The 12324-nt window shown below is 39.5% G+C and overlaps 1 pseudogene; it reads left to right on the top strand.

The window, feature by feature from the left end:
* The first annotated feature begins 3172 nt into the window (after positions 1 to 3172).
* On the top strand, positions 3173 to 4180 carry LOC101097164 (annotated as a pseudogene).
* The last annotated feature ends 8144 nt before the right edge of the window (positions 4181 to 12324 follow it).

Genomic DNA, 12324 nt, shown 5'->3' with positions numbered 1-12324 from the left:
CACTTGAAAGTGGTAGCCTTATGAAAAAGAGGTCCTGTAGTGCCCTCTGGTGCAGTGTCCCCTGTTCACCAGAAAATGGCGCTTCAAGGGTGTCCCCTATGTGCATTGCTACAGGGGCATCCTACTGTTGTGGCTGAACTGTGTTCTCCTTCTGCCTGTTGTGGTCAGTGTCCAGTCCCTGTGTTGTTATTGGGCCAGGCTGGGGCTGCAGTAGATCAGACCAGGAGTTTGCCAGAGATGCGGTAGCTCCAAAGTGCAGGGCAATTCCCCTGTGCAGTCCGGAGAAACTTATTGGTTGGCTGGGGCCACAGTCAGACTGGTGTGTACTTTATCTTCCCCTTTCCCAGGGGAAGGACTCACTGTGGTGTGGTGTGGTGTGGCCCCTGTCTGGGCTGCTTGCACACTGCCAGGATTGTGGTGTTGCTTTGATGGGATCTGGCCAAGGGTGTATTAGCCAGGGTGGATCCACAAGATGCACAGGGGCGGGAGGAGAAGGCTTAGCTCGCTTTGCCCTTGGTGGTCCCCTGTGGGAGGGGCTCTGCAACACCAGGAGGGAGGCAGGCCCCTCAGAGTGATGGATCCACAGAAGCACAGCATTGGGCCTTTGTGTGGTGCAAGTTTGGTGGCAGGAACTGGTTCCCTTTGGAATTTTGGCTGGGGAATAGGAGAGGGAAATGGCACTTGACAGCACCTTTGTTCCCCCATGAGCTCTGTCCTTCCGGGGCTCAACAATCTCCCTCCTGTAAGCCCCAGGCATTTTTCAAACTGTGGCTCCAGCTGGTATCCCCATGGGCTCTTTGTCCCACAGTCTCTTTAGAGGGAGTACTCAATGTCCTCTCACCCTTCCCACTGTCAGAGAGCAGAGCTGCTGACTTTTAACATTCCAGATGTTAAGTCCTGCTGGCTGTCAGAACTCACACAGCCCAGCCCCTCTGCTTTTGCAAGCCAGACTTTGGGGGCTCTGCCTTGCCTAGTGGGCTGCCCCTCCACCGCCCTGGCTCCCTCCCACCAGTCCGTGTAGCGCACACCGCCTCTCCGCCCTTCCTACCTTCTTCCATGGGCCTCTTGTTTACACTTGGCTCCAGAGAGTCTGTTCTGCTAGTCTTCTGGCGGTTTTCTGGGTTATTGAGGCAGATGTGGGTGGAATCTAAGTGATCAACAGGACGAGGTGAGCCCAGCGTTCTCCTCTGCCACCATCTTCCCAGCAGTCTCAAGAATTCTTTTTAAGAATATGCTCATGGAGCAAGGCTGCTGGGTGGCTCAGTTGGTTAAGCATCTGACTTCTGCTCAGGTCATGATCTCACAGTTTGTGAGTTCAAGCCCCGATTCGGGCTCTCTGCTGACAGCTCAGAACCTGGAGCCTGCTTCAGATTCTGTGTCTCCCTCTCTCTCTGCCCCTCTCCCACTCGTGCTCGGTCTCATTCTGTCTCTCAAAAAAGAAAAAAGAAATATAATTAAAAAATTTTTAAAAACAATATGCTCATGGAACATGTGCCAAATTAGACATAAAAATATGTCCCAAAGGATGAAATGTTACAGAGAGGCCACCCTTACTTACTCTGGAATTAAATTAGAAATAAATAAATAAACAGTTATTTTACAAATTAAATAGAAAATTCCCCCCAATCTCTTGAAATTAAGCAATAGACTTCTATATAGCCCATGAGTCAGAGAAAAACTCAGAGCAAATTAGACAATTTTTAATTGAAATGATAATGAACACAATATCTCAAAATGCATGAAAGGCAGCTAAAGCACTACTTAGATGTAAATTTATGATATGAATTCCACATATTAGAAAACAAGAGTTTTAAATCAGTTTCCACCTCAGAAGTTAGCAAAAGCAGTTTAAGGCCAAAGCAAATAGAAAAGTAAAGAAATCATAAAGATGAGAAGGTAACAAAAATCAATGGAATAGAAAAACAGAGCAGCCATGAAAAAAATCAGCAAAACCAAAAATTGTTTCTTCGAACAAAAATTAATAAAATAACAAGAATGTCAAGAAAACAAAAGAAAATAAAATGCAAATTATCAGGAATGAAATGAAAGTCTGGAATGTCCAACAGATGTTAAAATAATATTAAAATATTGTGAACAACTCCATGTCAACAGTTTCAATTAATTTATATGATAAAAAAAGTAGCTTACAAAATACAACTTCCCACAATTACTACAAGAAGAAATAAAAAAATCAAAATAACCTTCTATTTTTTTGTAATGGAGTCCATCATTTAAAATCTTCCCACTTTAAACATACACATACAGAAAAAAAGCAAACAAACAAGACTCCAGACCCAAATGGCTTCACTAGTGAATTCTACTAAACATTTCAGAAAGAAATACCAATCTTACACGAACTCTTTCAGAGCACCAAGGAGAAAACATTCTCAACTCATTTTATGAGACTAGTATAACCGTAATACAAAAACCTGACAATAATATTACAGGAAGAGAATTACAGACCAATACCCTCATGAAAAGACACAAAAATCCTTCACAAATATTAGCAATTCAAATCCAGAAATATATGAAACAAGAGAATATATTTGTGACCAAATGGGGTTTATCATAGGGATGCAAGGTTGGCTCGGCACTCGAAAATCAATCAATGTAATTCAATACTTAACACAATAAAGGAGCAAAATCATGTAATATTCTCAATAGATTCAGAGAAAGTACTTGATAAAATTTAACAGATGTTCATAATTTTAAAAAGATCCTTAGCAAACAGAGGATAGAAGAGATTGCTTCAACTAAAAAGGAGTATCCATGAGACACACAGCTATCATATATGTGATGAAATATTAATCCTTTGAGCCCTAATACTGGGAACAAGGCAGATATCCTGTCATGTTGTTTCTATATTCTATACTCAAGGTTTAGTAGTCCACTAAAGCAATAAATAAATAAATAAATAAATAAATAAATAAATAAAAGATGGATTTGCAAGGCCATCTTTATGTGCAGATGATATGATTATTTTTTTTTAAATCCAAAGAAATCCAAAAACTATTTGAATAATTAGTGGATTTAACAAGGTTACATGATAAAAATTCAATTTAAAATAATCAATAGTTTCTAAGAAGTAACAATAAACAAATGGAAAATGAAATATAACCAAAAGTATACCATTTACAATAGCATTGAAAAAATCAAATATAGAGCCCACCTTCTTCCCCTGCAGTTGGGTCCGGAGCAATCTGTGAGCTCCTAATTGTTGCTGCAGGTTCTTTCAGGTCTGCGTGTCTTTTCTCAGCACTTTGCAAGGCTAGAAAAGGAGGAGGAATCTATTCAGAATCCCTGCAGGACAGGAAAAGGAGGGGAAATCTCAACATGGAAAAACTCTGCAATGAAAATGAAGGAATGTCTGAGAACCAAGGAGAGATGGAATGTAAAGAAAGCCACAGGATGTGGGAAAGCCAGAAGTAGCTTGTACTTTGTAAAACAAGGAAAAGTTAGAAAACGAGAGAAAGACAGAAGATGAGGAAATACTAAAGGATAAGGAAAAGCCAGAGAGTATGACAAAGCCAAAAAATGGAAAGCCAGAGAGTGAGGGAAAGCCAGAGAGCGAGGGAAAGCCAGAGAGTGAGGGACAGCCAGTGAGCGAGGAAAAGCCAGTGAGCGAGGGAGAGCCAAAAGAAGAAAAATCAGAGAGTGAGGAAAAGCCAAAAGAAGAAAAACCAGCCAGTGAACCAAGGGCTGCAGGAAAGCGCCCAGCTGGGGATGATGTACCCAGGAAGGCCAAAAGAAAAACCAACAAGGGGCTGGCTCAGTGCCTCAAGGAATATAAGGAGGCCATACATGATATGCATTTGAGCAATGAGGAGATGATTAGAGAATTTGATGAGATGGCCAGGGTGGAGGATGAGGTGAAGAAAACCAGGCAGAAATTGGGGCGGTTTATGTGGATGCAAAAAAGTTTACAGGACCCCTTCCACCCGAGGGGCCCAAGGGAACTCAGGGGTGGCTGCAGGGCCCCACAAAGGGGCTTTGAAGACATTCCTTTTGTGTAGTGCCCCTGGCAGGCATTTGTCAGGCCATGTGCTTTAACCTTATGCTAATACTTGCTTTAGCGATCACTATTAGTCCTCTATGTTTCAGTAGTAGATTTTTGTCCATTGCATGGAAAAATGTTTATGGCACATTGTAAAATTAAAAAGAAAAAGTTTGATGAACCATATATATGCCATCAGTCCATTTTTGTAAAACTACAAAGGTATTTACCTAGTGATCTGTGTACAGAGAAAGCTCTGAAAGCTGTGTCCTGGTTATCTGTGGGTGATTTTGTTTTCTGTTTTTTTTTTTTTATCCTTTGTAAATTTTCTCCTAAAAAACACAGGTTACTTTCATCATGAAAACAATGAAATATAAAAAGTAGGAAAACAATGTATACCCAGCAACCAAAATCACTGTTGAGTTAGCTTATGAATGCAGTGGAGACACCTAAAATTCGTGGTCAGAATGTAAAATGTTTTGTAAAACTCCTATTACATTTGGCACTGGAAGTTGGAATACTCAACCTGGCTGTTACTACAGATCCACTGCTGTAAAAGACAGTCTTGTCATCTGTCAAGTGGGGTAAAACTTGCCTTCTAAGGCTGTGGAGAAGATCAGATGAAGTAATGAGTGTGTGAGCTGTGTGGGGCTGACTCCTACCGTTTGCCCTGCAGTAGCAGAACGAAAACTCTGTCAGATGTTTGGGAAAGGGATGAGGGAGGTCTCACTTGCGTCCAGGAATAAGTTCAGACAGGTAAAAGGTGGGGCCACTCTCCTCTGGGTAATGCCATGTCTCTTGGGCACTGTGCCCCTTCTGAGGGGCTCTGTACCCTTCTGAAGCCCCCATTGCTACTGGTGGGCTGGAGACCATGATGGACTAAGGCAACACTGTCTCAACAGAAAGGTGGAGAATTCTTCTTTACCTACAATAGTTATCCTAATTCAGGTGGGTAGTATCCAATTGTTACTTGGGCCTTGATATTTATAAAGATTTTTATAAAACATTCCTTTACAGAAAAAAAAAGAAAAAATCAAATATGTGGGAATAAATTTAACAAAAAATGTACGAGACTTCTATACAGAAAAGTATGTAATATTTATAAAAGAAATAAAAAAAGAGCTAAATAAATGGAAAAACATCTTCTGTTCATGAATTAGAAGACTACTACAGATGTTGATCCTCACCCCAGTTGATCTATGGATTCACTGAAGTCCCATTCAAAATCCTAACAGGATTTGCTATGGAAACTGACAACTTGATTCTAAAATTTATATGGAAGGAACTGGACTAGCCCAGCCAATCTAAAAAGAAAACAAAAAGACTTATGGTACCCGATTTCAAGACTTGATATAACGCTTCCATTATGACAATGAGAGAGGGAGCCAAGATGACAGAAGAGCATGGAAGTTTTTGTGTGTCTCGTGTCCATGAAATACAGCCAGACCAACACTAAACAATTCTGCACACCTAGAAAACTGAGGATTAACACAACAATCTGAACAACCTGAACCACGGATTTCAGCAGGTACCTGGCTCAGAGAGGTGAACTGGGGGAGAGAGAAGCCGTGGAGTGCAGGGAGGTGCTTTTGTGTGCAGAAAGAACAGAGACAGGGTTGGGGGAGAGTATGGGAAAAACACCTCTCCCCAAAAGCAACTGGAGAGAAAGTGGAAAATTGGAAACAGCCACAGGGACTGAACTAAAAAGAGAGAAAGGAGAAAGAAGAGGGTTTAAATTCCATTAAGACTGTAAACAAGGGGAGTGCAAAGTCTGCAACTCTGCAGCTCAATACCTGGCAGCCCTCTGGTGGGAAGGGGGAATCCCCAGAAGCACAGTGGGGTCCGGGAGGTTCTCAGGCCACACGGGGAAAAGCAATTCCACTGCTGGAAGGACATTTGGTAGAGGCTGTGAGGCCATCTGGTCCTGGCAGACCCCAGAGAACAGCCACATTCGCTGGTGCTGGAACAAGGTTGTTAAGGGTGAAGCCTGGTGCCAGATGTGTGTTGTGATTTTCCATAACCACAGAGGAGCTGCTGCTACACTATCTCACAAAATTTTTCTGGGGCAGGCTGGCACCTGGTCGCAGTCTCGGGGCACTGGCAGCAGCAGGGTCTGTGAATGTCCCTGGGTGCAGCCAGCATTCAGCCATTGCTCAGTGAGACCCACCACAGAGGGTTGGAGCAGGTCAAAGCCAGTACCTCAGAAGGAAGGGGCCGGGGAAAACAGTCGCATCTGAGACAAAGCTCGGGAGAAAGGTACTGCCTGGGGCTTGGTCACAGACAGTGAAAAAGTGGGGAGTGGATGAAAGCTGAAGACAGAGGACAGGTGCACAATTGCTGATCAGGGAGAACAGAGTTTCAATACTAGAGACTGGGTAGCTGGGTGACACCATTTTCACCACTCCTGTGCATGCATATACACCTATAAGTACCACAACAATCCACCTTGATAGGCTAGCAGCACTATCTAGTGGAGAATGGAGCCATTGCACTGAGCCCCGCCCAACTTGTCCAACTTTGTTCTTCAAGAACACAAGTCTCAACTCCTGCGTAGTTTATGGACTAGAAAGCACTTCATAGTTTGACTTCTAGGGGAAAATGAAGTAATTTCAGTCATATTTCAGTCTGTTAGCAGGTACATCTATTCAATTTTCTTTCTTACTTTTTTTTTCTTTTTTCTTTTTTCTTTTTCATTCTATTTTTTGTTGAATACACAAAGAGAAAAAATTCATTTTTATTTTTAATTTTTATTAAAAATATTTTTCTTTAATTTTTTACTGTATTTGTTTACTTTTGTGTAAATTTTTTCAAATTCTAGTTTAATCTCATCATTTGATTTTAGTCTACTTCACTGTATTCCTTTTTTCAAATTTTCAAATGATTTTTTTTCTTCTTTACTCTTTTCTCTGTCAAGCCACTTTCAACACCCAGACCAAAACACACCTAGGATCTAGCATCATTTATTCATTTTGTGTGTGTGTGTGTTCTTAATTTTTTAATTTTAATATTTTTTAATTTTAATTTTTTAATTTTAATTTTTTCTACCTCATTAATTCCTTTTCTCCTTTCAAAATGACAAAACAAAGGAATTCACCACAAAAGAAAAAGCAGGAAGAAATGATAGCCAGGGACTTAACCAACACAGATACACGCAAGATGTCTGAACCAGAATTTAGAATCATGATAATAAAAATACTAGCTAGAGTCAAAAATAGATTAGAATCCCTTTCTGTGGAGATAAAAGAAGTAAAAACTAGTAAGAATGAAATAAAAAATGTTATAACTGAGCTCCAATCATGACTGGATGCCACAGCAGCAAGGATGGATGAGGCAGAACAGAGAATCAGCGATGTAGAGTACAAACTTACAGAGAATAGCGAAGCCGAAAAAAAGAGGGAGGTTAAGGTAAAAGAGCACGATTTAAGAATTAGAGAAATCAGTGACTCATTAAAAGTGAACATCAGAATCATAGGGGTCCCTGAAGAGAAAGAGAGAGAAATAGGGGTAGAAAGGTTATGTGAGCAAATCACAGTGGAAAACTTTCCTAACCTGGGGAAAGACACAGACATCAAAATCCAGGAAGCACAGAGGACTCCCATTAGATTCAACAAAAACCGACCATCAACAAGGCATATCATAGTCAAATTCACAAAATACTCAGGCAAGGAAGAATCATGAAAGCATCAAGGGGGGAAAAGTCCTTAACCTACAAGGAGAGACAGATCCAGTTTGCAGCAGACCTATCCACAGAAACTTGGCAGGCCAGAAAGGAATGGCAGGATATATTCAATGTGCTGAATAGGAAAACTATGCAGCCAAGAATTGTTTATCCAGCAAGGCTGTCATTCAAAATAGAAGGAGAGATAAAAAGTTTACCAGGCAAGCAAAAGTTAAAGGAGTTTGTGACCACTAAACCAGACCTGCAAGAAATTTTAAGAGGGACTCCCTGAGGGGAGAAAAGATTAAAATATAAATACATACATACATACATACATACCAAAAGCAACAAAGATTATAAAGGACCAGAGAACACCACCAGAAACTCCAACTCTACAGCAACATAATGGCAATAAATTCATATCTTTCAGTACTCACTCTAAACGTCAATGGACTCAATGCTCCAATCAAAAGACATAGGGTAACAGAATGCATAAGAAAACAAGATCCATCTATATGCTGTTTACAAGAGACCCACTTTAGACCTAATGACACCTTTAGATTGAAAGTAAAGGAATGGAGAAACATCTATCATGCTAATGGTCAACAAAAGAAAGCCAGAGTAGCCATACTTATATCAGACAATCTAGACTTTAAAATAAAGACTGTACCAAGAGATGCAGAAGGGCATTATATCATAATCAAGGGGTCTGTCCACCAAGAAGACCTAACAATTGTAAACATTTATGTGCCAAATGTGAGAGCACCCAAATGTATAAATCAATTAATCACAAACATAAACTCATCAATAGTAATACCATAATAGTAGGAGACTTCAACACCGCCCTCACAGCAATGGACAGATCATCTAATCAAAAAATCAACAAGGAAACAATGGCTTTGAATGACACACTGGACCAGATGGATTTAATAGATATATTCAGAACATTTCATCCTAAAGCAGCGGAATATACATTCTTCTCCAGTGCATATGGAATGTTCTCCAGAATAGACCACATACTGGGACACAAATCATCCCTCAGCAAGTACAAAAAATCAAGATCATAATTGCATAATTGTGCATAATTTCAGACCACAATGCTATGAAACTTGAAATAAACCACAAGAAAAAATTTAGAAAGGTAACAAATACTTGGAGACTGAAAAACATGCTACTAAAGAACGAATGGGCTAACTAAGAAGTTAAAGAGGAAATTAAAAATTATATGGAATCCAATGAAAATGATAACACCACAACCGAAAACCTCTGGGACTCAGCAAAGGCAGTCATAAGAAGAAAGAATATAGCAGTCCAGGCCTTCCTAAAGAAGGAAGAAAGATCTCAGATACACAACCTAACCTTATGCCTTAAAGAGCTGGAAAAAGAACAGCAAATAAAACCCCAAAACAGCAGAAGACTGGAAATAATAAAGATTAGAGCAGAAATTAATGCTATCAAAACCGAAAAAAAAAAAACCAGTAGAACAGATCAATGAAACCAGAAGCTAGTTCTTTGAAAGAATTAACAAAATTGATAAACTACTAGCCAGTTTGATCAAAAAAAAAAAAAAAGGAAAAGACCCCAAATAAATAAAATCAAGAATGAAAGAGGAAAGATCACAACCAACACAACAGAAATAAAAACAATAAGAGAATATTATGAGCAATTATATGCCAATATAATGGGCAATCTGGGAGAAATGGACCAATTCCTAGAAACATACACACTACCAAAACTGAAACAGGAAGAAATAGAAAATTTGAACAGACCCATAACCAGTAAGGAAATTGAATTCATAATCAAAAATCTGCCAAAAAACAAGAGTTCAGGGCCAGGTGGTTTTCCAGGGGAATTCTACCAAACATTTAAGGAAGAGTTAACACCTATTCTCTTGAAGCTGGTCCAAAAAATAGAAATGGAAGGAAAACTTCCAAACTCATACTATGAAGCCAGCATTACCTTGATTCCAAAACAAGACAGAGACCCCCCCCAAAAAGGAGAACTATAGACAAATTTCCCTGATGAACATGGATGCAAAAATCTTCAATGAAATATCAGCCAACCGGATCCAACAATACATTAGAAAAATTATTCATGACAACCAAGTGGGATTTATACCTGGGATGCAGGGCTGGTTCAATATCCGCAAAACAATTAACATGATTCATCACATCAATAAAAGAAAGGACAAGAACCATATGATCCTCTCAATAGATGCAGAGAAAGCATTTGACAAAATACAGCATCCTTTCTTGATAAAAACCTTCAAGAAGGTAGGGATAGAAGGAACATACCTCAAAATCATAAGAGCCATATATGGACGACCCAATGCTAATATCATCCTCAATGGGGAAACACAGAGAGCTTTCCCCCTAAGGTCAAGAACAAGACAGGGATGTCCACTCTCGCCACAGTTATTCAACATAGTATTGGAAGTCTTAGCCTCTGCAATCAGACAACACAAAGAAATAAAAGGCATCCAAATTGGCCAGGAGGAAGTCAAACTTTCACTCTTCACAGATGACATGATACTCTATATGGAAAACCCTAAAGATTCCACCAAAAACCTGCTAGAACTGATTCATGAATTCAGCAAAGTGGCAGGATATGAAATAAATGCACAGAAATAGGTTGCATTTCTATACACCAACAATGAAGCAACAGAAAGAGAAATCAAGGAATCAATCCCATTTACAATTGCACCAAAAACCATAGAATACCTAGGAATAAATCTAACCAAAGAGGTGAAAAATCTATACACTGAAAACTACAGAAAGCTTATGAAAGAAATTGAAGACACAAAGAAATGGAAAAATATTCCATGCTCCTGGATAGGAAGAACAAATATTGTTAAAATGTTGATACTACCCAAAGCAATCTACAAATTCAACGCAATCCCTATGAAAATAACACCAGCATTCTTCACAGAGCTAGAATAAACAATCCTAAAATTTGTATGGAACCGGAAAATAATGGAACCCGAATAGCCAAAGCAATATTAAAATTTGTATGGAACCAGAAAATAATGGGACCCGAATAGCCAAAGCAATATTAAAAAAGAAAAACAAAGAAAGAGGCCTCATAATCCCAGACTTCAAGCTATACTACAAAGCTGTAATCATCAAGACAGTATGGTACTGACACAAGAACAGACACTCAGATCAATGGAACAGAATAGAGAACCCAGAAATGGACCCACAAACGTATGACCAACTAATCTTTGACAAAGCAGGAAAGACTATCCAATGGAATAAAGACAGTCTCTTCAGCAAGTGGTGCTTGGAAAACTGGACAGTGACATGCAGAAGAATAAACTTGGATCACTTTCTTACACCATACACAAAAATGAACTCAAAATGGATGAAAGACCTAAATGTAAGACAGGAATCCATCAAAATCCTCAAGGAGAAAGCAGGCAAAAACCTCTTTGACTTCAGCTGCAGCAACCTCTCACTCAACACGTCTCCGGAGGCAGGGGAAATAAAAACAAAAATGAACTACTGGGACCACATCAAAATAAAAAGCTTCTGCACAGCGAAGGAAACAATCAGAAAAACTAAAAGGCAACTGACAGAAAGGGAGAAGATATTTGCAAACAACATATCAGATAAATGGTTAATATCCAAAATCTATAAAGAACTTATCTAACTCAACACCCAAAAAACAAATAATCCAGTGAAGAAATGGGCAAAAGACATAAATAGACACTTCTACAAAGAAGACATCCAGATGGCCAGCCGACACATGAAAAAATGCTCAACATCACTCATCATCAGGGAAATACAAATCAAAACCACAATGAGATACCACCTCACACCTGTCAGAATGGCTAACATTAACAACTCAGGCAACAACAGATGTTGTCAAGGATGTGGAGAAAGAGGATCTCTTTTGCATTGTTGGTGGCAATGCAAACTGGTGCAGCCACTCTGGAAGACAGTATGGAGGTTCCTCAAAAAACTAAAAATAGAACCACCCTATGACCCAGCAATTGCACTACTAGGTATTTATCCAAGGAATACAGGTGTGCTGTTTTTAATGGGCACATGCACCCCAATGTTTATAGCAGTGCTATTGACAATAGCCAAAGTATGGAAAGAGCCCAAATGTCCATCGATGGATGAATGGATAAAGAAGATGTGGTATATATATATATATATATATATATATATATATATACACACACACACACACACACACACACACACACACACTGGAGTATTACTTGGCAATCAAAAAGAATGAAATCTTGCCATTTGTGCAACTATGTGGATGGAACTGGAGAGTATCTTGCTAAGTGAAATTAGTCAGTCAGAGAAAGACAAATATCATATGATGTCACTCATATGAGGACTTTAAGACACAGAACAGATGAACAAAAGGGAAGAAAAGCAAAAATAATATAAAAACAGGGAGGGGGACAAAACAGAAGAGACTCTTAAATATGGAGAACAAACAGAGGGTTACTGGAGTGGGTATGGGGGGGGATGGGCTAAATGGGTAGGGGGCATTAAGGAATCTATTCCTGAAATCATTGTTGCACTATATGCTAACTAATTTGGATGTAAATTTAAACACACACACACACACACACACACAGAGATATCACTACACATGTACTAGAAGCAGCTAAAATGACAAAGATTGACAACACCAAGTTTTGGCAAGGATG

Source organism: Felis catus, chromosome C1 (genome assembly GCF_018350175.1).
Source record: "Felis catus isolate Fca126 chromosome C1, F.catus_Fca126_mat1.0, whole genome shotgun sequence".
Taxonomy (NCBI): domain Eukaryota; kingdom Metazoa; phylum Chordata; class Mammalia; order Carnivora; family Felidae; genus Felis; species Felis catus.
This window is presented reverse-complemented; position numbering and strand designations above follow the sequence as displayed.